Raw genomic sequence first — 25,123 nt, 5'->3', positions numbered from 1 at the left:
GTTCGTGAAAGTTTCCCGTTCGAAGATCAACCGTCGGCGAGCTTGCTGACGGAAGCCAATTAATTCTCTGCGGCGCCTCGTCCCCGAAATCCGCGTTCCCTTCGGATTATTCGCGCTTCTTCCGCGCGACGACCGTTCGCGGTGAGATCGCGAGATTTCGAACGCGGAATTTATGTAAATAGGGTATATTGTCTATATAAATAATGTGTAAATAATGTATATTATTTATGTAAATATTGTATAAATTATATTGTATATTATTTATATATATAATATTATATATTTATATTATATTATATTATATTATATATTTTATATATTATATTTTATATTGTATTATATTATATTATATATTTATATTATATTATTTATATTATTTATATAGATATTGTATAATTTATAATGTATATTATTTATATAAATATTATATAATTATATTGTATATTATCTATACAAGTAATGTATCAGTAATGTATATTATTCATATAAATATTGTATAATTTATAATGTATATTATTTATATAAATATTATATAAATTATATTGTATATTATTTATATAAGTAATGTATCACTATTGTATACTATTTATATAAATATTGAATAAATTATACTGTATATTATTTATATAACTAATGTATCACTATTGTATATTATTTGTATAAATAATGAATAAAAAATGTATAAAAGAACATCCTCGACGAATCGGGTCCCACAGCCGACGCGACGCGACGCGACGCACCGCACACCATAAAAGTCCGAAAGACTTCGCCCAATTTCGACAGCGTTGCAATTTTCGAAAAAAGGAGGGCGCGAAGTTTCCGCGTAGCTTCTCAGCTTCGAGCCGGATCGATCCGGGTTTTCCGGGTGTTTAGACAGGCGTTCGCCGGTTTTCGGTACATGCAATTTTCCGGACTACGAGCAGAGCGATTACAAAGTCGCCGATCAGGCGATTAGAGGCGTTTCAACTGTTGGTCTCGGGAGTTTCGGAAGTTCTGTTCTCGGAGTAATAGGATCTTGATCTCCGCTCGGAGTTTCTCACCGCCGACGGCCACACGCCGCCGCCGCTTTACCGCCCTCGGCTGAGAAAGCGGAACGCGGAGCACCCCCGGTTCCTTTGCCCTTTTAACCCGCGAGGGACCGACGCGCGGCCTGCGTTCGTAATAGGTCAAGATGAGCCAACAAGCCTCCGTGATTGGACAGCGGCGCGCTTTATTTTAACGTAAATATCGCGTCGTCCGATTCGCGAAAACCGCGCGCCGTTTGGAATTTGCTTCTAACATGAACGCGCTGACATTTGCTGCGTATGAAACTGCATGGAATTCAGGCTGCGTCGCAAAAATGTCTCGCAATTTGGAAATATGGGTTCTCGAGGGTATTTCAAGCAACTTTTTCCTTTGCGCAAATGCAATCCGCGGCTTCGTTTGCGAGTTATCAGGGAGAAACGGTGACCAATGAGAGCCAATCAGCGGAACTGGGCTGCCGCGCGCCAGTCGAGCTTCGCCTCTCATTGGTCACTGCTTTTTCGCTGATAACTCGTGAACGATGCATCGGAGGACATTTTTGTAAAGGAAAAAGTTGCTTGGAATTACCTGAGGAATCTCTTCTTTCTGGATTGCGAGACATTTTTCACTCGTAATCACATTATTACGTAATTTGTCGTATAAAATTTCTTATTTACCGAACGAACGTGATTCGATTTAACTGAATTATTATTTATTACTTATTATTACATTTACATTCATATTATATTTATATAATATATATAATATAATATTTTTTTATATTATATATATTATATATTCTGCATTTTATATATCATTGTATTTTATATTTATTATATTTATTATTTTATTAATTACCATTTAATCCGATCCACGAGAAATGAACGAACAATTAGGCGAACGAGTCGGTCATAGGAATTTCCCGAAGCCGATGGAAACTCGGTTTTCCACGTGGCTCGGGTTTGCGGCTGCGACAATAAGCGACGAGGGGATTCGTTTTTTCCGGTCGGCAGGCTCGCACGCCGTTAACCCGTCGACGCATTTGTCCCGGTCTCGCATTTTTCTCTAGGTCGAGGAAAAACAAACGAGCCACGTATCCCGAGAGGAATCGGAAATGCGACAGGTGGTTCGCCGAGGGGAAACGGATAGATTCAATTAACCGTCTTCCGGTGTCACGCGCCGTTTCGCGCCGGCTACAATTAACGACTAATAACTCTGCGCCGTGACGAATGGCGGGTCTCTCTCTCTCTCTCTCTCTCTCTCTCTCTCTCTCGCTCGTCTTTTTTCTCCTCCGGGCACAATATCAAAGGACAAGTCCACCGTCTCCTCCAATTCATCAGCCGAATTGGAACAGCGATTGCAGCCCGACCCTAGATAATTCGTCCCCTCTCCCCCTCCCTCTTCAGCAATCAAGATAGTGCAAGGGTTTCTTCGAAATCATTTTTCCGAACGGGTCGGCCCTCTTCCTCCGCTTCTCGCGCGACCCATTCAAGCTCGCGACGAGAAGTTCGTTCGTTTGTCCTCCCCGCGGGCCGGCCGGCGAGGACCTTTTCCGCGAGTTCTAGCGAGCCGAAGGGAGCTGAAAAGGGAACTCGATTATCCGCGACCCTATCTCCGACACTGTCCAAGTCTTGTTCTCTCTGCTTTCGCGCGCCTGCCATTTTCTTTTCACCGCGAAACATCGGCTAACGAAGTTCTTTCCCGTCCGGCGTCGATCCCGTCGTCGGGATTTGCTGCGACACTTTCGCAGCACCGTAGCACGACGGAATCAAATGAGCGTTCCTGTAACGAACTGATGGCAATTAAGCGCCGGCACGATCGACCGACAGCCGGATCTGGCCGTTATCGGGAATTCTCGGAAGTACGTACGCGTTTTTCGACGAAATTTTCAGTGTTACTTCGATAGAATAATCCACGGCGAAATAACGCGCGCGATCGTTACGACAAGCATTACGTATGGAAAACGAGCTAATCTATTTTCGATTAGTCATTTATTCGGGATTTCGAATAATCGATTTAGTTGTTGTCCGATATCGTAATTTAATGAATTAGTTCGTTCTCGTCGTTATTCGGTTTTGATTACCGGTTTCATAAATGGTTTCTTAATATCATTCGTTTTTAATCATTACATTATCTAACGCGAAAATACGTTAATTCGTGAAATATCGGCTAACGTTATTCGCGACGATTATCTTTAAATTATATAAATTTTTTGATTATTTGATTTTTATTGTTTCATATAAATTGAATTGAAATCTGTTTATTTCGTAAACGAGTTTTAACGATTGTTAACACCTCGTTTATTCGGCTGTTACAAGGGGTTACAACTCAACCATAGGCTGGGGGAGGGGGGAGGGGGGTATCCTGTCGTTCGACAAGATTCGCGGTCTTATTCAGGGAAAATCGGAATCCGACTGCTCCCGTTGCAACAAATATCGCGCGGCTCGTCGAACAATTAGCGCGGCCGCACCCGGCGCCCATTAATTAGCTAATGACGGTTGATCGAGCTGTGATTCGTTCGATACGCTTTGAAACGACACGCGCGCACCGCGGATTGCGGTTCCTCGAGGGCGCGCACTCTCCAAATTGTTTTCCCGGTTGGCGGCCGAGCTCGAATCGGCTTTCGAATTGTTCGCAATTCATCCGAAATGCTTGGATCCGAGCGCATTCGAAACTGCTTGCAATTTTCTCCCGTTCGTCGCACAACAGTACGCGAAATTCGGGCGACCTGCAATTTGCTGACGGCATTTAGATGGGCGTGGCTTCGGCGCTCCCGATTGGCCACGGAGATTAATCTGACGGCGAGAAATTCGAGAAATATCCTGGATCCCAAGTTCTTCTGATTTTGCTGTACGAAATTTCATTGCAATAAAAATCACTGCGATGCTGCGAAATTTTATAGGAGGGAACCTATAGGGTGTATCAAAAATATCTCGCAATCCGATGTGGTTAGGTGATTCCTGAGGTAATTCGACGTAACTTTTCCCTTTACAAAAATTTTCTCCGAGGCATCGTTCACGAGTTATCAACGAAAAAGCAGTGACCAATGAGAGGCGAGCTCGGCCGGCGCGCGGCGGCCCGGCCAACGAGCGCGCGGAGCCCAGCTCCACTCGTTGGCTTGGACCGCCTCGCGCCAGCAGATCTCGCCTCTCATTGGCCGCCGTTTTTCCTTAATAACTCGTAAACGAAGCCGCGGATCGCATTTTCGCCAAGGAAAAAGTTGCTTCGAATGATCTCAGGAACCCCTCATTTCCCGTAAGCACCACAATTTTGGAACACCCTATATAGCATCGACTGTTCAGAAAATAGAACAATTATTTAGTTACAATAAATTGTTTTGCGTATGGGTTGCCTCAGACCGAGCTAATTTCACGTGAAACCTGTTTAAACAATGAAGAATTCTGATTGGAGGAGTATCGAATAATCGCTGTTCCACTGTATCCGCAAAAATTAGGCAATTGCTTAGGCCATTAGCTTGCGTATTTTGGATGTTCGGAGTAGGCGTGGCTTCGTGGCTCCGGGCTTCGACGAAGGCCGCTCCGCGAGGCAATCGGTGCTTTTGTCGGTCGACCGGAGCGGGAAAATTCGAAAGAGGACGATAAAGAGGTATCATCCTCGATTCCGCTCGTATTCAGGCCGAAGTTGAAGGAGATCCGTGGCTCGCTTGAGGGCAAGTTAAGCGGCGTTTAACGAGCCGGCTGCAGACGCTAATGGGACGCTTACGACCGCGACGATGGACCGTATAAACCGAGAACGATGGAATGCTTCTTGACTCCGGCGCAGCGGGTCGAGGCTTTTACGCCGCGGGGTTGCCCCCTACCCCGCCTCCCTGGCCGGCGCTACTAAAATTTTACAATGTATCAACGAAAAATGAGAGCCGAAGAAGGAAGAAGACGGAACGAGTCCCCGTAATCCGTTTAGCACCGTCTCGTCGCCGGACGATTTTCCGCTAGTCCACGCTTCGCCGCCAGTCGCGCACAGTATACCTTATTATACTTGTTTTGCATTGTTGCACCGCTATTTGCGATCGCAGGGCAACGCGTGCAATCATTAACAATTAAGTGATAATTATATTTCAATAGCGGAATCGCTCGGAATTTAATGCAGTGCTCAACGCTAGATTTACGGAGCACAAAAGAACATTAATATAAATTTATATTAATTCATAAAAGTAACAATAAGACATTTATTCTGATTGAAAATAACTGGAATTTATTATAATATTTATTTATAATAGTATTTATTTATTATAATATTTATTTATAATAATTATAAATTAAAAATAACTTCTGGTTAAAATCAAAATAACAACTGTTATTTCGTAACATTTGCAGTAAATAGCGCATAAATTGAATAGCTAACTCGTAAATGTACCTTTATAATACGAATAATCGTGATTGAAAAGATTAGTGACCCGCCATTTTGTCGGGTTCCGTAAATCTAGCGTTAAAACGGAAACGCGAAACGAATTTCGGCCCAAGCCAGGTGAAAGTGTGGTGTTCAAATTATCTAGAAAAAATTGTTTCGGCTCGACGTCCACGGGAGCGCGGAGCTTACACCGTCAAGACCGATGACGCAGCGGTGGCGTCGTTCGAAGACTCGACGCAGCGTCCGAACGGCGAGCGGCGGGAAATTTGGTAAAAAATTGACGGGTCTCGGGGGAAGCGTAGCGTTCCCATGAATTTCGACGGAAAATGAGCGGTCGCCTAAATATAATACGATCGTTGAACGGTTCAGTTGTCCCGGGAACGTTAACCGGCGCGGACGTTATTGGAGCCGCGTTTCGCGAGTGCACGTACAGCGCGAGTGGACCGCGCGTTGTTTTATTATTTTTCCCGGACCCGGTTTCGTTGTTCTTTTCTGTGCCGCGTCTCGTGCGGCGAGCGTGTTTCCGTGCCAATACTTTTATGGGGCGGACACACACACACACACAGAGCGGTTCCAGCGGATAAAAAAGCGTCGACGACGCGCGCGGAGAAATATAGAGAGACGTCGCGTCGGATTCGAGTGAAGCGCGGAACGATAGTAAACCGGAAAAATTAACGGTAATAATAAGCGACGCGGCGTGTCGTTGAATCGATCGCTGTCCAATTACGTTTCACGTTTCCGAACGTCGCTGCGCTTTTTCAGCCACCCCCGCCGGCATCTCCGATAATTTTCTTTTTAAAAGAATAATCACGTCAATTAAACGAAGCACTTTGCCGGACCTGTTACAGCATCGCGTTCGTCGACTATCGTTATGATAAACCGGCCGACTTCGTTTACCGGGCTGCGAGAAATTAATAATTGTTCGACGGAACAGCGTTATTTCGCTGCCTTCGCGAATATTTCGATTAATAAACGACGCGGTAAATACGGCGACAGAAAAATGAAAGTGTATGAAAATTTTTATGATCTTTGTTCTAATGATTTTCAACGAATCGAGAATGTTGCTAGGATATTTAGAATATGAAATTGTTAAACCAGGCTGTTTGCTCTTAATTTTAGCTTTCTAGTTTCGGTCGCATTGACTAAGTTAATTGTTAAATGGTGATGAGTGTACTCGTCGAACACGCGGAGCAAGCGTCGTTTTATTTCATATAATTTTATTTTTATGAAATTGACAATTTTATTACTGATATTTACTTGTTCTCTTAACATTAACATATACTACTATATAAAAAATATAATAATATACAATATAATGTAATAATAAGATAATAATATAAAATAAATCAAACACTTATAATAGTTAAGAATTCAAATTGCTGCTGTAATTTACTACTCTAATCTCCGAAAATTATATAATAATATAATAATGTAATAATATAATAATGTAATAATATAATAATATAATAATATAATAATATAATAATATAATAATATAATAATATAATAATATAATAATATAATAATAAAAAATAAATCAAACACTTGTAATAGTTAAGAATTCAAATTGCTGCTGTAATTTGCTACTCTAATCTCCGAAAATTACAATTAATAACGTGACGAGTATATGACGCAGATTATATAATAATATAATAATGTAATAATATAATAATATAATAATATAATAGTATAATAGTATAATAATATAATAATATAATAATATAATAGTATAATAATATAATAATGTAATACTATAATAATATAATAATATAATAATGTAATAATATAATAATATAATAATATAATAATATAATAATATAATAATATAATAATATAATAATATAATAATATAATAATATAATAATATAATAATAAAAAATAAATCAAACACTTGTAATAGTTAAAAATTCAAATTGCTGCTGTATCTTGCTACTCTAATCCCCGAAAATTGCAATTAATAACGTGACGAGTATACTCGTCGAACACAGCTAGCCGGTCAAACGACCTTGTTATCGCGTTTCGAAGTCGTCGTTTATCGCGTCGAAGACTTCCGGCGAACGGCCCGGTCGACGGAAAATGGCTCCGTTCGGAGGAAATCGCTGAAAGATCGGGGGCGGGCGTACAAGCTTTAATCCGGCGAACAGATTTTTATCGGCGCTCGTTTCGGGGGAACCGTAAAAGGAGGACGAGTACATGCGTGGCGCGGAAACGAGAGGGTTTCAGAGGGAAGAAAGGTCGCCGCTCGCGACACTGGAAGTCGATCAGCGAGCCGGCCAGGACCGGCTCTGTAATGGCAACTTGTCCTAAAGGTTTCTCTGGTAGCACTCAGCCTCCCGCTGCGATCTTCTACCCCGCCATCTTGCCTTTTACGAGGCGACCTAGCGACTTCCTGCTACTCGACGTTCGCTCCCCCGAACCAATTATCTCGGGGTTGTTAATGATAACCGAACGGCGATCGAACAGAAAAACTCGGGAGCCAGTTTATCGTCGTTAGATCGCAGATTCTTCGCGCGGAATGCGAATCTGCGACCATTAGAAGAGATAGCGACCATTAATCAATTAATTAATTATTTTATTATTATAATTTTATTATTTTAAGAAAAATCGCGAACAGTGCAGCGATCGTCTTCGAGTATTTCAATTTGCCTTTTGCTCCGCGTGGCTCTGATTTCGTCTTCGTTGACGACGCTGTTTTATTAATAATGTCAAATATAACGTTGAAATATTAGCGCAAGTCTCAATATAATCTAAATATCTGAATATTTTTGTAATCAATTAATTAAGTATTTTATTATTATAATTTTATTATTTTAAGAAATCGCGAAAAATGCAGCGACCGTCTTCGAGTATTTCAACTTGTCTTTTGCTTTGCGTGGCTCTGATTTCGTCTTCGTTGACGACGCTGTTTTATTAATAATGTCAAATATAACGTTGAAATATTAGCGCAAGTCTCAATATAATCTAAATATCTGAATATTTTTGTAATCAATTAATTAAGTATTTTATTATTACAATTTTATTATTTTAAGAAAAATCGCGAACAGTGCAGCGACCGTCTTCGAGTATCTCAATTTGCCTTTTGCTTTGCGTGGCTCTGATTTCGTCTTCGTTGACGACGCTGTTTTATTAATAATGTCAAATATAACGTTGAAATATTAGCGCAAGTCTCAATATAATTTAAATATCTGAATATTTTTGTAATCAATTAATTAAGTATTTTATTATTACAATTTTATTATTTTAAGAAAAATCGCGAACAGTGCAGCGATCGTCTTCGAGTATTTCAATTTGCCTTTTGCTCCGCGTGGCTCTGATTTCGTCTTCGTTGACGACGCTATTTTATTAACAATGTCAAATATAACGTTGAAATATTAGCGCAAGTCTCAATATAATCTAAATATCTGAATATTTTATGATCTAATAATTTTTTCACGCACGTCAACAGCGATCTCGATTGCTTCTCTTCTCACTTTCATCATCTTAATCATTCGATAAATTGGCCCACTCTTCTCTTACACCGTTCGATTATACTATTACACCATTTACATTATTTTTATTAATAATATTCGCATAGAACTGTCCTCGTAATTAACGAAAACTAGGCAAATTCGGTCTCCGTCCCGTTCCGAATAAATCCGAGGAAAAATCGACAGGCCGCACGGAGCGATTAATCGAATTTTCGCGAGCATTGTTAACGAGAGAACACGGTTGCACATTTTCTAGCAGATTGTCCTGGGTTGCAGCTGTGCTATGGAAAAATTCCGAGCACGAATAAAGGGCGCAAGGATGCGCAAGAAACGGCGGAAGATCGTTTCTATTCTCTTCTTCTTTTCTGGACGCTTTCAGAATTTCTGGCGCTGATAGGTAACACAGGGGTTGAAAAATTGCGATTTCAGCGCGTTGCGAACAGCTGATTTTATCGACGGAGAGTAACAGGTGTCTCCCGCAGGAGCTTGCGGGATAAGCCGGCCGGGAGCGAGCTTCGATAAACTACCAATCGAGGATCGAAACGGCACAATGCCAGAAAGATTACCGACGCGATTCCCGCGCGCCTCGCGGCCTGCCGCGCTCTGCCGGAACGATCTCTTCTCGCCCGCAGCGTTCGCCGCGATACATTTTTCACCGGGGCAGCCTCGTCTTTTATCAACGAGCAGCTTGGAAAACTCGGCCGGCCGCTTCGCCGCCGCGAGAACAGTTTTCTCCGGAGAACAGTTTTCCCGGGCTGAATATTGAAGGCCGGCATCAACTTTTCAGGACGCTTCCCCCGCAACGCGGGGGTGCTAACGTTCACGAACGTTCCGCTGCAGTTTAAAGGAACATTGGAAACTTTATTCGAGCGCGGAGAGATCATTTTTCCGTTAACGTCGATGAGAAAATCGTTCTATTTAGTTACACTTTTTTTTGCAATATTTGAAAAGAATAATGCGAGCCTTCGTGTCGCAATGAATAATACGAAAGTTGACCGAAGAGCGTTTAATACGAAGCGAAGGAGACGATATCGCAGAGAAATTAAGCTAAACGGAAATTATGATTTTTATTATACAGAGCGTCGATAGAATCTCTCGCAATTAGGAAATAAGGGTTCCTGAGGTCATTCGAAGCAACTTTTTCCTTTACGAAAATTTTCTCCGAGGCTTCGTTTACGAGTTATTAACGAAAGAATAATCACCAATGAGAGGTGATCTCGGCCGGCGGGAGGCGGTCCAGTCAACGAGCGCGCGGAGCCCAGTTCCGCTGATTGGCTCGACCGCCTCGCGCCAGCCGAGCTCGCCTCTCATTGGTGATGATTCTTTCGTTAATAACTCGTAAACGAAGCCTCGGAGAAAATTTTTGCTAAGGAAAAAGTTGCTTAGAATGACCTCGGGAATCCCCTTTTCAGGATTGCGAGACATTTTCGGGATATCTTGTATTTTAGAGATAGAGACAAGATTTTTAATTTCGATCTTAATTCTTTTTAGTCTCGAGCCGTTCACTTATTGTTTAAATCCGATATCACGACCAATCGCATTCCTTTTGCAATTCGTACACTTTCTTCAAGCTTCCTGCCGTAAATGCTATTCGCCATTATCTCTGTTGACATGATCTAAACCAAATTTCATGCATTTATTTTATTTTCTCTCGAGTTCTATATCGAAGTTTTTAGTTCCAGGTGATTTTATTCCATTGGCGTTCGCGTAATTACTGCAACAATATTCTCTCACTGTAACGAAAGGTCGTCCCGTCGATCAATAAATTTATTATTATTGTTATTGTTATTATTATTGTTATTATTATTATTATTATTATTATTATTATTATTATATTACCTTCACTATCCAAAATAACAGAGCGTTTGAAGGGGAACCGTGGAGTTGGAGAGACAGTCGATAAAATGCGACACAGAATTCGCAACAGCGCGGATCCGAGTAACAGGTTCGCATTGTGCAATTTTTGCTGTGAAAAGGATCGTCCTAAAAATTTCGAGATTTACCTAGTGTTCTAGGTATTGGCGTCGAAGCGAACGTATGTGGTAACGGAAGGGATCGCGAGCTGGCTATTCAGGATTTTACAAAGAAAAATCAGGTCGTCTATTGTCCTACGCTTTGTCCTGCAAAGTTAACACGTTTAGGCTTCTCAAGATAGGATTATAGTCCTGAGAAGCTTGTCCTAAGTGAAACAAAGCATCGGAACTTGTACCCGACTCCGTCGGTGGAGGCTTTTTTTTCTTCGTGATATCGCATTGTTCTATGGAACGGTGCAGTCGATCTTGTTTTATCCGCGTTTACGATTCCGATCGAATATGTTCTGCCGGAAGTTGAATATTTGACGAACTAAATATTTGTGGAATTAAATGTCTGACGAATTAAATATTTGTAGAATTAAATGTTTGTAGAATTAAATATCTGAACAATTAAATATTTGTAGAATTAAATATTTGACGAATTAAATATTGGTAGAATTAAATATTTGATGAACTAAATATTTGTAGAATTAAATGTTTGACAAATTAAATATTTGTAGAGTTAAATATTTGTAGAGTTAAATATTTGACGAACTAAATATTTGAAGAATTAAATATCTGAGGCATTAAATATTTGTAGAATTAAATGTTTGGCGAATTAAATATTTGACGAACTAAATATTTGTAGAATTAAATATCTGACGCATTAAATATTTGTGGAATTAAATATTTGATGAACTAAATATTTGTAGAATTAAATATCTGACGAATTAAATATCTGTAGAATTAAATATTTATAGAACTAAAATATTTGACGAATAAAATATCTGTACAATATTGAATATCTGACGAATTAAATATATGTAAAATAAAATATTTGTATAATAAAATGTTCGTCGAATAAAAGAACAATTCCCGTCCAATTAAAATCGCCGATAATAATGGAACGATCGGTGCGTGTTAGTCCGTGAAAAAAAAGAGCAGGGGCGAACGAAAGCATGCCTGAAAGTCGAGGAAGGCGGTCAAAGGGTCGAGCGAAGCCCGGCCGATCGTGGAACCCTTTCGTACGAAGACGGGACACGGGGATCCAATTTCGCGGGTGCAAGAGGCTTTGACGGGGACACTCTTTGCGCTTAGATCTATCCCCCGGATCGAATCCGAGCGAAACTCTGCCTCGTTAGTCGGATAATTATTCGATGATCCGACCCTCGGCCGTTTCTTTCGTCGCGCAAACGCCTCTTCAATTTCGTCCACGCCGGAAAACGGAGACGTCGGCCGACGATCGATCGGTTTCCTCGTGAACCGATTTCTCTAGTTTAATTATATTCGTCGGTTTAATTATGTTAAATGCAGTAGCAACTTCGCGAAGGGACAAATGAGACAAGGTTTATTTATTTAACAACGGGCACGAAGCGACCAACTATATTGTATAATACTGTAAAATATGCCAAAATATACCAAATATAAATTATAAAATATATATATATATATATATATTATATTATATTATATAATTTTAAAAAATTATAATTATATAAATTATAAACCAAATTTTATAATTTATATTTGGTATCTCAGAGGAGATTTACAGTAAATTTCGTATATTTTGGTATATTAAGTATTTTATAATTTTTAGAAAGATATATTATATTATATTATATTATACTATATTATATTATATTATATATATAATATATATAATATATATATATAATATAATATATCTTTTAATTTTCTAAAAATTATAAAATACATATATATATATATATATATATATATATATATATATATATATATATATAATATAATATAATATAATATAATATAATATATCTTTCTAAAAATTATAAAATACTTAATATACCAAAATATACGAAATTTACTGTAAATCTCCTCTGAGATTTGAAATAATTAAAATAGAAATAAACTAATAAAATAAAAATAAGAATAAAATAATACTAATATATTTAATAAATAATTAAAATAAAGTAAAAATCCTAATCAGAGAGGAAGTCGAATCAAATATCGAATAAAAAATGATTCGTTCGACGAGAAAAGCGAGCAATGGAGCCATTTAGAAATACAATCAATCTCTCCCGGAAATGCCAAATTTCGAGTTGCCGTGAATTTCCCTGTGCTAGTCCTACGTCCGGGTAATTTATCGCGTTCGCGTAGAATTTTGCGCCCGTCGGAACGCGACGCGTTCATTTTCCGCAGCGAGGATCGTTGCGCGTTTCTTCGCGCGCGCGCAAAAAAAAAATAAAGCCGCGGCGATGTGTCTCCATTTTCGATCCAATTTGGGACACCGTCGCCTCCGAGTGTTTAGCCGGTGTCAGCCGTCGGCGATGGGCTAATTATCTCCTCCGCCGTGATCTCCGTCCAACGGCGGATTTGCGTAACGCCTTTATTAGCCGCCGTTGCTTCTTTTTAGCGCGGCCGGGGCGCGACAGGCTCGCGTAACGACGGTGTCACGTAACGACGCTTGCCGGCGAGATGCAACGTTTACGCGGATTTATTAACGTGAAGCGATTGTTTAGCCGCCAAGGGAGCCTCGATCGCTTTCTTAGCTTCGTCTTGACCGTCTCGGACGGTCGCGTTTCCGTGACCCCGGCCTCTGATTTTTGGCTCGGTCGAGCCGCCTCGTTCGCGTCGAATATAAATTCGCGTTAAATAACTTCGATGTTATTTTATTATTTTAATCAACGAATCAGTGCCATGATTCCTCATTGTCCTCGATGTGCTTGGATCGCGTTGCCAGTGCACTCACTGCGGATTTTATGCGCACCGTCATTCGTGACGAGAATGAGTGAAAGGGAAACAGAAAACAGTGAACGCAAAAATTCAGGGCTTTTGTTGTAATATTCGTAACTTCTGAGGATTATTACTAATATGAAACAGTGATTATTAATAGTGATCATTAATTATGTAATGATTGCAGAAACGATTGCAAAATGGGCAATTTGGGAAATTTTGTATAGTTGCTGTACAATAATTATATTATTATTATCAGTAATTATTATATATTATTATCAATAATTATATTATTATTATCAGTAATTATTATATATTATTATCAATAATTATATTATTATTATCAGTAATTATTATATATTATTATCAATAATTATATTATTATTATCAGTAATTATCGTATATTATTATCAATAATTATATTATTATTATCAGTAATTATCGTATATTATTATCAATAATTATATTATCATTATCAGTAATTATCGTATATTATTATCAATAATTATATTATTATTATCAGTAATTATTGTATATTATTATCAATAATTATATTATTATTATTATCAGTAATTATTGAATATTATTATCAATAATTATATTATTATTATTATCAGTAATTATTGAATATTATTATCAATAATTATATTATTATTATTATCAGTAATTATTATATATTATTATCAATAATTATATTATTATTATCAGTAATTATCGTATATTATTATCAATAATTATATTATTATTATCAGTAATTATCGTATATTATTATCAATAATTATATTATTATTATCAGTAATTATTATATGTTATTATCAATATTTATATTATTATTATCAGTAATTATTATATATTATTATCAATAATTATATTATTATTATCAGTAATTATTATATATTATTTTCAATAAAAAACGAGGCGCTTTCTGTTGCGGATACGAACAGCTCCGTAAATCTAGTGTTAACTTCTGAGGATTATTAACAACTAGATTTACGGAGCCGTTCGTATTCGCAACAGAAAATCGCTGTTTCGTATTAGTTTGTGAAAGTAAATACATTATTGTATTAATTATGAAAGACGTTTGTTCCGAGTTTTAACGAGCGTTATTTGTGTGGCATTTGCCGTAAGTAACGTACGAAGTGAATAAATAACTCGTAAATGTATCTCGACGATGTGAATGATCGTAAATTAAAAAATCCCGTCCATTTCCACGGGTTCCGTAAATCTAGTGTTGATTAAGAGACGGAAGAAACGTCTGTGCAGTTGATATTTTTTTACGTGCCAATGGACGGTGGTCGATCATTTCGTGTTTACTTTCAAAATCGATCACGAAAGACGCGATAACCGTAATCACGAATAAATCAATCGCCGATGGTCGAAATTAGTAGACACAGTAATATTTGGTAATCAGCAATCGTTAATTAGCAATCACTGTAATCGAGAAACGAACGATTTATTTACGCTTTACTGCGGGAACGTTGGTTGTACTAAAAACAATCCAGTATTGTTGCAATTACTGTTGACACTGAACGTTTTAAATTCATCGTAATCGAAAGAAGTACAACAAATTATCGCCAATTGTTTTACAGCTTGTGAACAAAAATGGACAATCTGGGAAGAAGAGACACGATTAATCGAGCTTCGCGCCTCGTTTTTATAATTATTGATAATAATATATGATAATTATTGATAATAATAATATAATTATTGATAATAATAATGTAATTATTGATAATAATAATATAATTATTGATAATAATAATATAATTATTGATAATAATAATATAATTATTGATAATAATAATATAATTATTGATAATAATAATGTGATTATTGATAATAATAATATAATTATTATTAATAATAATATAATTATTGATAATAATAATATAATTATTGTATAGCAACTATACAAATTTTCCCAAATTGCCCATTTTGCAATCGTTCCTGCAATCATTTCATAATTAATAATCACTATTAATAATCACTCATGATTAATAAGCAGTCACGTTAACCTTTCGTTGCTTAAAATATTCATTCGACATTAATCATTAGATTACTTAGTTATCGTAACCGTAAACACGATTACTATTAATATTATTATTATTATTATTACTACATGATTATAATTAACCATGAACACGATTTCACGTTAGTTACATTAATCAGTTTATTTCCCGCCAAACTCCGCCTCGCTGTGTTTTAAACGCGCGATCATGTGACAGCACGCACTTTATTCAATATGCGACGTTCGATTATCGATAGCTTCTCTCGTCGAGAGTCGCTACGGATATTATCGTGATTTCGGAGCAAATATTAGCGCCGCGCCTCTAACAATAACGCGTATAAAACACAAGCCACCCGTCGAACAGAGCAACGCGATTCAATGGGCGAACAGTCGCATTCTTCGACGCGGCGGACAATTTCTTCCAGAACGTCGGCCCGGAGGAACGCGATTGTTTGCAGTAGGTTCGCCGAATTTCAGTTCGACCTACTCGATTAATCGGTTAGCGGTGACGCCACTTTTTCGGGCTGAAAGACACGGTAAAAGCACAGAGTGAAAGAGAAGTCGAAGGGGAAACGGAAGGGAAAGGTGTCGGAGCTGGAAGAGGGTGCAAACGGCAACTGTCCTGTCGAGCTTCGCGGACTCTATCCAGGATCTTGGACACCGTAATCTATGGTCTCGAGCTCTAGACCGTTTAACCCTTTAGGCACGACGCGCCACTATAGTGGCTTTCGCGGATGTCATCTCTCTGGACGACGCGCCGCTATAGTGGCTTGCTCTAGTAGCTCACTCGCTCATCGTTTGAACCAAATAATCGTCTTTATATGCATCGTTTCACACTTCTTTTGTCTTCGCATCGATTTACAACAGTCTACAGGGTGTACCAAAAATATCTCGCAATCCGGAAATGGCGGGTTCCTCGGATCATTTGAAGCAACTTCTTCCTTTACAAAAATGTTCTCCGAGGCACCGTTAACGAGTTATCAACGAAAAACAGTGACCAATAAGAATCGAGTGCGGCTGACGCGAGGCGGCCCAGCCAACCAGCGCGCGAAGCCCGGTTCCGCTCATTGGCTCGATCGCCTCGCGCCAGCCGAGCTCGCCTCTCGTTGGTCACCGTTTTTCGTTAATAACTCGTTAACGGTGCCTCGGAGAACATTTTTGTAAAGGAAAAAGTTGCTTCGAATGGCCCGAGGAACCCGCCACTTTCGGATTGCGAGACATTTTTAGGACATCCTGTATATACAGACAGAATATACAGTATCAGACTCTGTACAGTACATATCAGACTCTGCCGCGTCCAGAGAAATTCTTCTCGTTTCTATTGCAATGCGTGCTTGAATCGACAATCGTTTGCATCTGCAACTATTTCAACTTCACAGCTGAGACGTTCACGAGTTATTCATTACTATTCATTATTATTCAATATATATATATTATTATTATTATTAGCTGACCGGTTAATTCTCGTAGGTCGCGATCGAAACGTTGCAACGGAGCCGTCCGACGCTCGTTGTCTGACTACAGGCCGACCTATACCACTAAGCGAGTAGAACAGAAATTCAGGCAGCTTGTCTTGCCGCCATTCATTCGAGGCGATGGCTCGATCGTTTCAAGGACGCGATCTCTTGAAAGATAACGCGAGAATTGTATTCGAATTTGCTGCAGAGCGCGGTTCGTTCGCTTGTCTCTGATACGAGACAAGCAGTCTTTGACGAGAGATAGAGACGTCACACTTCGACGTCGATGTCGTCGATGCGCCCGACGTTTCGAAGTTCCACTGATGAAAGGCGACTGCTTCTTTTATGATCCTCTCGGAAAAACGAGGAGTGCGATAAAAGCGCAGTTAAACGGGGCGTCTTGGTGCAATTTTTCTAATTTTTCGTTCAACTTCCTTCGGGATTGTTTTGCGAAGATTCTGCTGAATTTTAACGAATAGGTCGAACACGAAAATCAATCTAGCTAATAGCTTTTTTATTTACCGTCTCACACGATTCGATCGCGAAAGCATCTGATTAATGTATTTTTGTCTTATTATTTTTGTCTTATTATTTTTGTGTTATTATTTTTGTCTTATTATTTAATGTCTCTTCTAATCGTTTTCACCGAGTTGAATCGTGTCAGTCAAAGTTATGTCAAGTCAACGCGGACATCTCATAAAGAGAGAACATATTTCATCTTTCTTCTTTAATACTAGATTTTTGGAACAGCTGTTTTTTCACTTTTTTAAATAACTCATAAACATATCTTCGCGATACGAATAATCGCAAATTAAAAAATTAGTGACCCGTCATTTTGACGGGTTCCGCGAAAAACTAATGTTATCTAAATAAAAGTTCTAATTGAGAGTTAAAATAGTAAAAAGTATTAAAATTATTCCCGTAACTAAATATAATTCAACAGACACCGTAACACCTTTCGCAGTCACATTTACAAGGGTTATTTGGCTTCGTTCTACTACGGATTGCAAGCATAAGCGTACCGAATGTGCGCCTAAATTTTGAGGACAATTTTTTTAAGCAAATTCCGAGACGTCGAGATCACCGTTTCGAAAAAACATGCTTTCGAGAGGAACACATTTCAATTTTTCTACACCAATGCTGATCGCTCGCATTATAAATATCGTTCGCATAATCCAGCTGTAACTTCCCGAATTTCAAGAATTCGAACATAAGGCTTCCTCGACGTGTTTTCGAGCCCTGAACTCCCCAGGAAAGTGTAACAAACAAACACCGACCCTTTTTAAACGATTCAGGCCAGCGTCCCTGCTCGAACCGCGCCGAGATCCGACGGCCCCCGTCTTCTTCCATTTTCTCCGTCGACCGGCGCCGGAAAATTCGAAGAAAAATCTCGCGTATTCCAGACGTCTCGCTGCACGTCGCGACATTTTTTCCCGATTTTTCCGCCGCGGATCGTCGTCGCTGCAAACCGAAGAAATCGAACTTTCGTCGATCAAATCGAAATTTGAAGCCGCGTTATCTCAGATTGCTCGCGTTCGCGCTAGCAAACCTAGATCTGGATCCGGATCTAGACTCGAGGGAGGTTCGCTCCGACCTTCATCAAGGTCCCCACGACCTTCTTTCCAATCGGTTTCACGCTTTAATCACGGCGGCCGTCCCGTTGCGGCGCGCGACCGCGTTCGCGCCCGTGAAAGTTTGACGCTGACGGGCTCGGACGCTCGGCAAAAACGAAAGCCCGGTGAAACACTGAAACGTATCCGAAATATATTTCACGGCTCCTGTTCCCGGCGGAACGATATTTCGGGCTCGGTGCCTTGGACGCGGCGCGTTTTCGTAAACAACGTGTCAGAAAAATTCGGCGGTCGATCGCGTTTCGAACGCGGCGAACGGTTATCCGGGCGGACGTGCGGCCACTTTGAAATGCAAATGAATGTATGTGTATTGTGTGCCGCGCGGCGTGATTCGATTTCGCGCTGTTCTGAATCGACTGACCGCCGAAAGATATTTCTGATCCGGGACGAGAGCAGAGGATCCGGAACGACGCGTCCGTTTTATTTATCCCGTTTCACGGTCGTCGTCGTCGTCGTCGCCGTTCGGATCACAGTTCCCGACGGTCGACGGCCGGCCTCCGTCGAGGCCTCCGATTATTACCTATCGCAGACTATCGATTACCGTCTGCAAACGGGTCCAATCGAACAAAATCAATTCCACCCGAGCGTTATCTAGCCGGTCGCGAAACTGGAAACACTCGGACGGCCGCGTCGAATCGGACAAACTCGCGGGACAAACGCTGTGACGCGCTGTCATCCGCCTGTCGCAATATTTATCGACGAAACGCTCGAATTTTCTCGACCAGCTCCGTCAGCGAGAGCTGAGGAGAGGAAACTCTCGCTCTCGTTGCGTTTAACGCGAAAAGGACCCGCAAAAGGTGGCGAAAAGGCCAGCAATTACGGTGTTTTCTTGCATGATTACATTTGCACCGTTTATTTTGCAAATGGTGTAAGTCTATTTTTTCTTTTTTTTTTGTGGATGAGGTATCACATAATTTGTGATTAATTCGGTGTGACCTTCTTTTATTTATAGCTAGTTAATATTTAATATCGTAAAAAGGCCAGCAACTACTGTGTTTTCTAGCATAATTACATTTCTGCATCGTTTATTTTGCAAATGGTGTAAGTCTATCTTTTTTTTCTTTTTGAATGAGGTATCACATAATTTATGATTAATTCGGCGTAACATATTGTTATTTATAGCTAGTTAATATTTAATATCGTAAAAATTGCTGATTTTATTTTCAATGTGAAATTGGTCAGTAAAAGAAATTATATAGCGATTAATTATGAAAGCGGCGTAAGTGCAGTTTTTACAGGCGTAGGCGACGTGAACAGAATATTTCTTGTACACACACATACTTGTATTGTTGTGAGATGTTATAAAACCATGTAGAAAAAGAATAATAAATTTATTTTACGCGGAATGAAACGAGAGAATTTCGTTTCGGGGAAAAAATCTACGAAATGCAATTCAGAAACGGGTGAAAAAGAAACATAACGGAGAAGAGGTGAACTGGTTGGAAATATATTGGACGAGATTTTGCATAAATGCATTGTATGTATTTAGTAAAAGTGCATTATTTTATATAAAACATCGATGGAGTATTTTATGATCATCGATGCAACATCTCTTATGTTCAATTTAACAATATATATACATACATATATATATATATATATATATATATATATATATAAAATGGGAATGGTATTTGTTATTATATCTATTATATATAGATATAATAATACCATTCCCATTTTATTTCTTGTTATTATTTATAAACAAAATTGCATCAATACAAAATATATGTATTTTGAATGATATTTAATCTTTCATGATTGAAATGAAATGATTTTTAAAATTGACTAATTATGTAAATCACATAAGTCCATTTACAGCCTGTAAATATATATTATTTTAGCTATAAATTCGCCTAAGAGAAATGTATATGAGCTTGAGAGAAGAAATGGCTTCGAGTGCAAAGGGTTAATTGACCAATATGCTAGCCTTTAATTTTCTTAAAGCAACGAAAAACAGACCTGCGCCATCTTTAAAATAAATGTTCCATTTATCGAATAACACGTATCAAATTCTATCAATTTCGTTTAATATCTTGTTTAATGTTTCTGTTATAAAAATAGCGTAACTAAAATTCTTAGGGGGCCACATCGATGAAATCAAGGCCACCTAACGCAGTATTGGAAATATCGAAGGCGCGTTTGCAGAAGGACGACAGGTCAGAGGAGAAAAAGTGGCAGCCGGGTCACGGTATTTCCGACACGGTGTTTGAACGGAGTTCGCAAAAACCTGGAATATTAAACCGTTTTTAAATATATAACGAGCGCACTATTAATATTTAAAGCCCGGAAATGGAACAATCCCGCGTATAAAGCCAGGCCCACTGTAATCACGCTGGAATCCCCGATCAAAAAATTTCATTACAGTTTACGCTCGCGCTTGCGGCCCGTCACAACCGAGTAGACACGCGATTCGAATCGAACTCGAAGCGTTCCTCCAATAAAACGCTGCCGAACGATGCGCGCCCGCCGGATCGCGGTCTCGCCGTCGGATGATTTCATGGAGGCTGCCTGCTGTACAGGGTGTCCCAAAATAATTGTCCTTCCGAGAGAGATATAATGGATTCCCGAGGTAATTCGAAGCAACTTTTCCCTCAGCGAAAATGCGATCCGCGGCTTCGTTTACGAGTTATTAGCGAAAAACGGTGGCCAATGAGAGATCGCGTACGGCCGGCGCTCCGCCCTCGCGGCCAGTGCCGCGTCGCGTCGGCCGTCTAACGCAGCGGCGGTGGTCGCGAGGGCGTGGCGTCAGCCGCGCGCGATCTCTCATTGGCCGCCGTTTTTCGCTAATAACTCGTAAACGAAGCCGCGGATCGCATTTTCGCAAAGGAAAAAGTTGCTCCAAACGACCCGAGGAATCTCTCTCGTTTCCCGCTCGTACGATAATTTTGGTGCATCCTGTATTTATCGCAGCGGCGCGTGTACGAGAGCGTGAATCGAGTATCGCGATAATGTCGCGTCGATGGAAACATATACGAGCGAACATATGATAGCGGTGTGGCCGCGGTTTACCCGTCACCGGCAGTCATCGACGCGAAAAACGAGTCTGGCGAATTCGCGGGAGCCGCGAAGGCGGGCCGGATTCGCACCTGTTCGCGCGAAATTCGCGCGTTCGTGGGCTGCTCGTTTCACGATGGGCATTTCAACGAAGACTGTCGGGCGTAGGGCGCGCCGGAAACGGCGGTCGCCCGACGGAAAGGGGGCGGGAATCGGGCGCGGAACGGGGGGACGAGAAAGGGATAAACGATGGCCCGCGGCTGCTGGATCCTGGCACGCGGATCAACGCCGATTCCCACACGGATGCCCACCGTCGACTCGCATACCGACTCGCATATTTTCGGCGATGAGAGACATTCCTCGCCGAATTTCGACGTCACTGTCCCGCAATTCTCAGCCACGCCGAAATATTGTTTCCCGCTGGATCCGTCACCGCGGCTTCTGATCGATCGATCCGCGGATACGCCGACTTCCCCCTGCGGAACTGACACGATTTTTCTCTTCTACGCCAATTCCTCATGGCAATATTGTCCGAGCAACGTGACCGCTGAGGGGCCGAGCGGAATCAAATATACTGCCGGAATGACCAAGAACAAACGAGCGTCCCGATGGCAGTTATTAAATTAAGGCGCCGAATTATGTGATTGACTTGACATAATTATACTATATAATGTTATTAGATTTTTATGTAATAATTATATTATAATATGTTATTAGATTATTGTATAATAATTATATTGTATAATATTATTAGATTATTATGTAATAATTATATTATATAATATTATTAGATTATTATATAATAATTATATTATACAATGTTATTACATTATTATATAATAATTATATTATACAATATTATTAAATTATCTAAATTATATAATAATTTTATATTATCGTTAGTGTTTGATAAATTGCTGGAATGCTGGAATCTCGTCCACAATCAATTTTTTTACATTCATACAATGCAACAAGTTGTTTGGAAATTTTTATTTGGCATTAGGTTCACGGAACTCGTCAAAATGGCGGGTCGTTGATTTTTTTATTTACGATCATTCGAATTCTAAAGATACGTTTACGAGTTATTTATTCAATATATGTATATACTGTTATTCGACGTATGTGTTACAAGTAACGCATTAAAAGAGCTTGTTGCGAATATTACAATGACGTTCGTTAAAAATCGGAATAGACGTCTTATTGTTGTTACTTTTATAAACTGATATGAAACGGCTGCTTTTGGAGCTGCCGTGATAGCTCCGTGGAGCTCGGGATCTTTATCGAGCCTCTTGTATAATTACAGCCAGTCCAGGCGTTCATTAGCAACCGCTGAAATATCGAAGTAACAACAGCTGACTCAAAGCGAACCTTTTAATATACGTTTTATCGCGGGGTCGAGCTAAAGACCCGACGCACGGCGACTAATTCCAGCGATTGAGCCAAGCATAATTGAAATACAGATACATTCTGGTATTACGGTGCACAGGGTGTCCCAAAATGATGCTACTTCCGGCATATAATAAGAGCGATGTAAAAAGAGCATTTAATACGAAGCGGATGAGACGATATCGCAGGGAAATTGAGCTAAACTGAATTAGAAATAATGATTTTAATTATACAGAGTGTCGATAGAATGTCTCGCAATCAGGACATAGGGGTTCCCGAGGTCATTCGAAGTAACTTTTTCCTTTGCGAAAATGCGATCCGCGGCTTCGTTTACGAGTTATCAACGAAAAACACTGGCCAATGAGACGCGAGATCAGCGTGGCCCGAGCCAATGAACGGAATTAGGCTCCGCGCGCTCGTTGGCTCGGCCCGCTTCGCGGCAGCCGAGCACGCTTCTCATTGGTCTGTGCGTTTTTCGTTGATAACTCGTGAACGAAGCTTCGCAGAACATTTTTGTAAAGGAAAAAGTTACTTCGAACGACCTTGGGAACCCTTCTAGACATTTTTGGGACACTCTGTGCCAATGAAAAAGTAACGTTTGTCATACTTTTCTCACGTTAAAATTTACACAATTCTCCAGAAACGCCGGACTGCATTTTCGTTAAGGAAAAAGTTGTTTCTCGGAAGTAATATAATTTTGGACACCCTGTGTACAGGGCTGGGAACAATAATAACACAGCATACATATATCGAATAATGCGCTGATTATCGATCCCTCGGGACCGCTCTTCTCTTTGTAATTAGCTTTTCCATTTTTGCATAAGAAAGGACTGTTGCATGCCTCCATTCATATTCAAAGCCTATTAATAAATAAAGTGTTCGGCGTGGTATGCCGTAAACGCACTTAATTATACACACATATACACGGACACAAAAAGAAGATACTAGGTCAGAAGGAATGTCTGTGTTCCGGAGGATACACGGTTTCCGGTGCAAATGGTCGAATGTTCCGTAATTTGTTCGCTGCGCAGCGTTGCGTTCAGATATCGCGTCGTTTCGATCGCATTTAGATAATCGAAAGAATTCGATCGCACCCGTCGCCATAATCGATCGGGAAGGTCGCGTGGCCGGCCACCAATTGTTTGCTTTCAATCGCGATTCAATTAACCCACTCGCCGTACTTTGACGGGTTCGACTCGCGATGAAATTTTTTTTAGCAATAACTTATTGAATACAGATGTCACTCGGTCCGGTAAAATTGGAATAAAATCCTGATCTCTTGTCGTCGATATTTAACCCTTTGCACTCGAGCGGCGAGTCCGAGGCGCCGCTGAAAATTGTTCTACCATTTTTCGAAATATTTGTAACAGCGCCAGATTTGTTTTGTATTTTTAAAACACTGTTGCAACTGTAAGTACTGTACTTTCGAATAGGGGCTCGATTTCATACATATACAGCGCATTGAATCATATAAAATGTAAATAATAAAATAATTGTAGATCAGAAAACATCTTCTGGATTTCGAATTAAAATAGAGGGTTAAGCAATTATCAAGTAAGATTAAGCAAGCAAACAAAGGGTTAAGCATTCGAGTGAATTCAGGCAGACGGTAAAGATCGATTTTCTTCACCTTCTAAAAAGTTATCGAAAAATAAAGATCGATTTTCTTCGCCTCTTAAAAAATTATCGGAAAATAAAGATCGATTTCCTTCGCCTCCTAAAAAATTATCGATAACTAAAGATCGATTTTCTTCAGCTTCTAAAAAATTATCGGAAAATAAAGATCGATTTCCTTCGCCTCCTAAAAAATTATCGAAAAATAAAGATCGATCTTCTTCAGCTTCTAAAAAGTTATCGAAAAATAAAGATCGATTTCCTTCACCTCCTAAAAAATTATCGAAAAATAAAGATCGATTTTCTTCGCCTCCTAAAAAATTATCGAAAACTAAAGATCGATTTTCTTCAGCTTCTAAAAAATTATCGGAAAATAAAGATCGATTTCCTTCGCCTCCTAAAATATTATCGAAAAATAAATACCGATTTTCTTCGCCTCCTAAAAAATTATCGAAAAATTCAAAGCAAT

The 25,123-nt window shown here is 39.6% G+C and overlaps 1 protein-coding gene across 2 annotated transcripts in view; it reads right to left on the bottom strand.

Moving 5' to 3' along the window:
- The window catches only part of LOC117229961 (uncharacterized), a 78,349-nt gene that overhangs the window by 39,124 nt on the left and 14,102 nt on the right, over nt 1–25,123 (bottom strand). The gene's annotated exons all lie outside the window — the stretch shown is intronic.

The sequence above is a fragment of the Megalopta genalis genome, chromosome 2 (genome assembly GCF_051020955.1).
Source record: "Megalopta genalis isolate 19385.01 chromosome 2, iyMegGena1_principal, whole genome shotgun sequence".
NCBI lineage: Eukaryota > Metazoa > Arthropoda > Insecta > Hymenoptera > Halictidae > Megalopta > Megalopta genalis.
The sequence above is the reverse complement of the archived record's forward strand: the minus strand, read 5'-3'. Positions and strand labels throughout refer to the sequence as shown.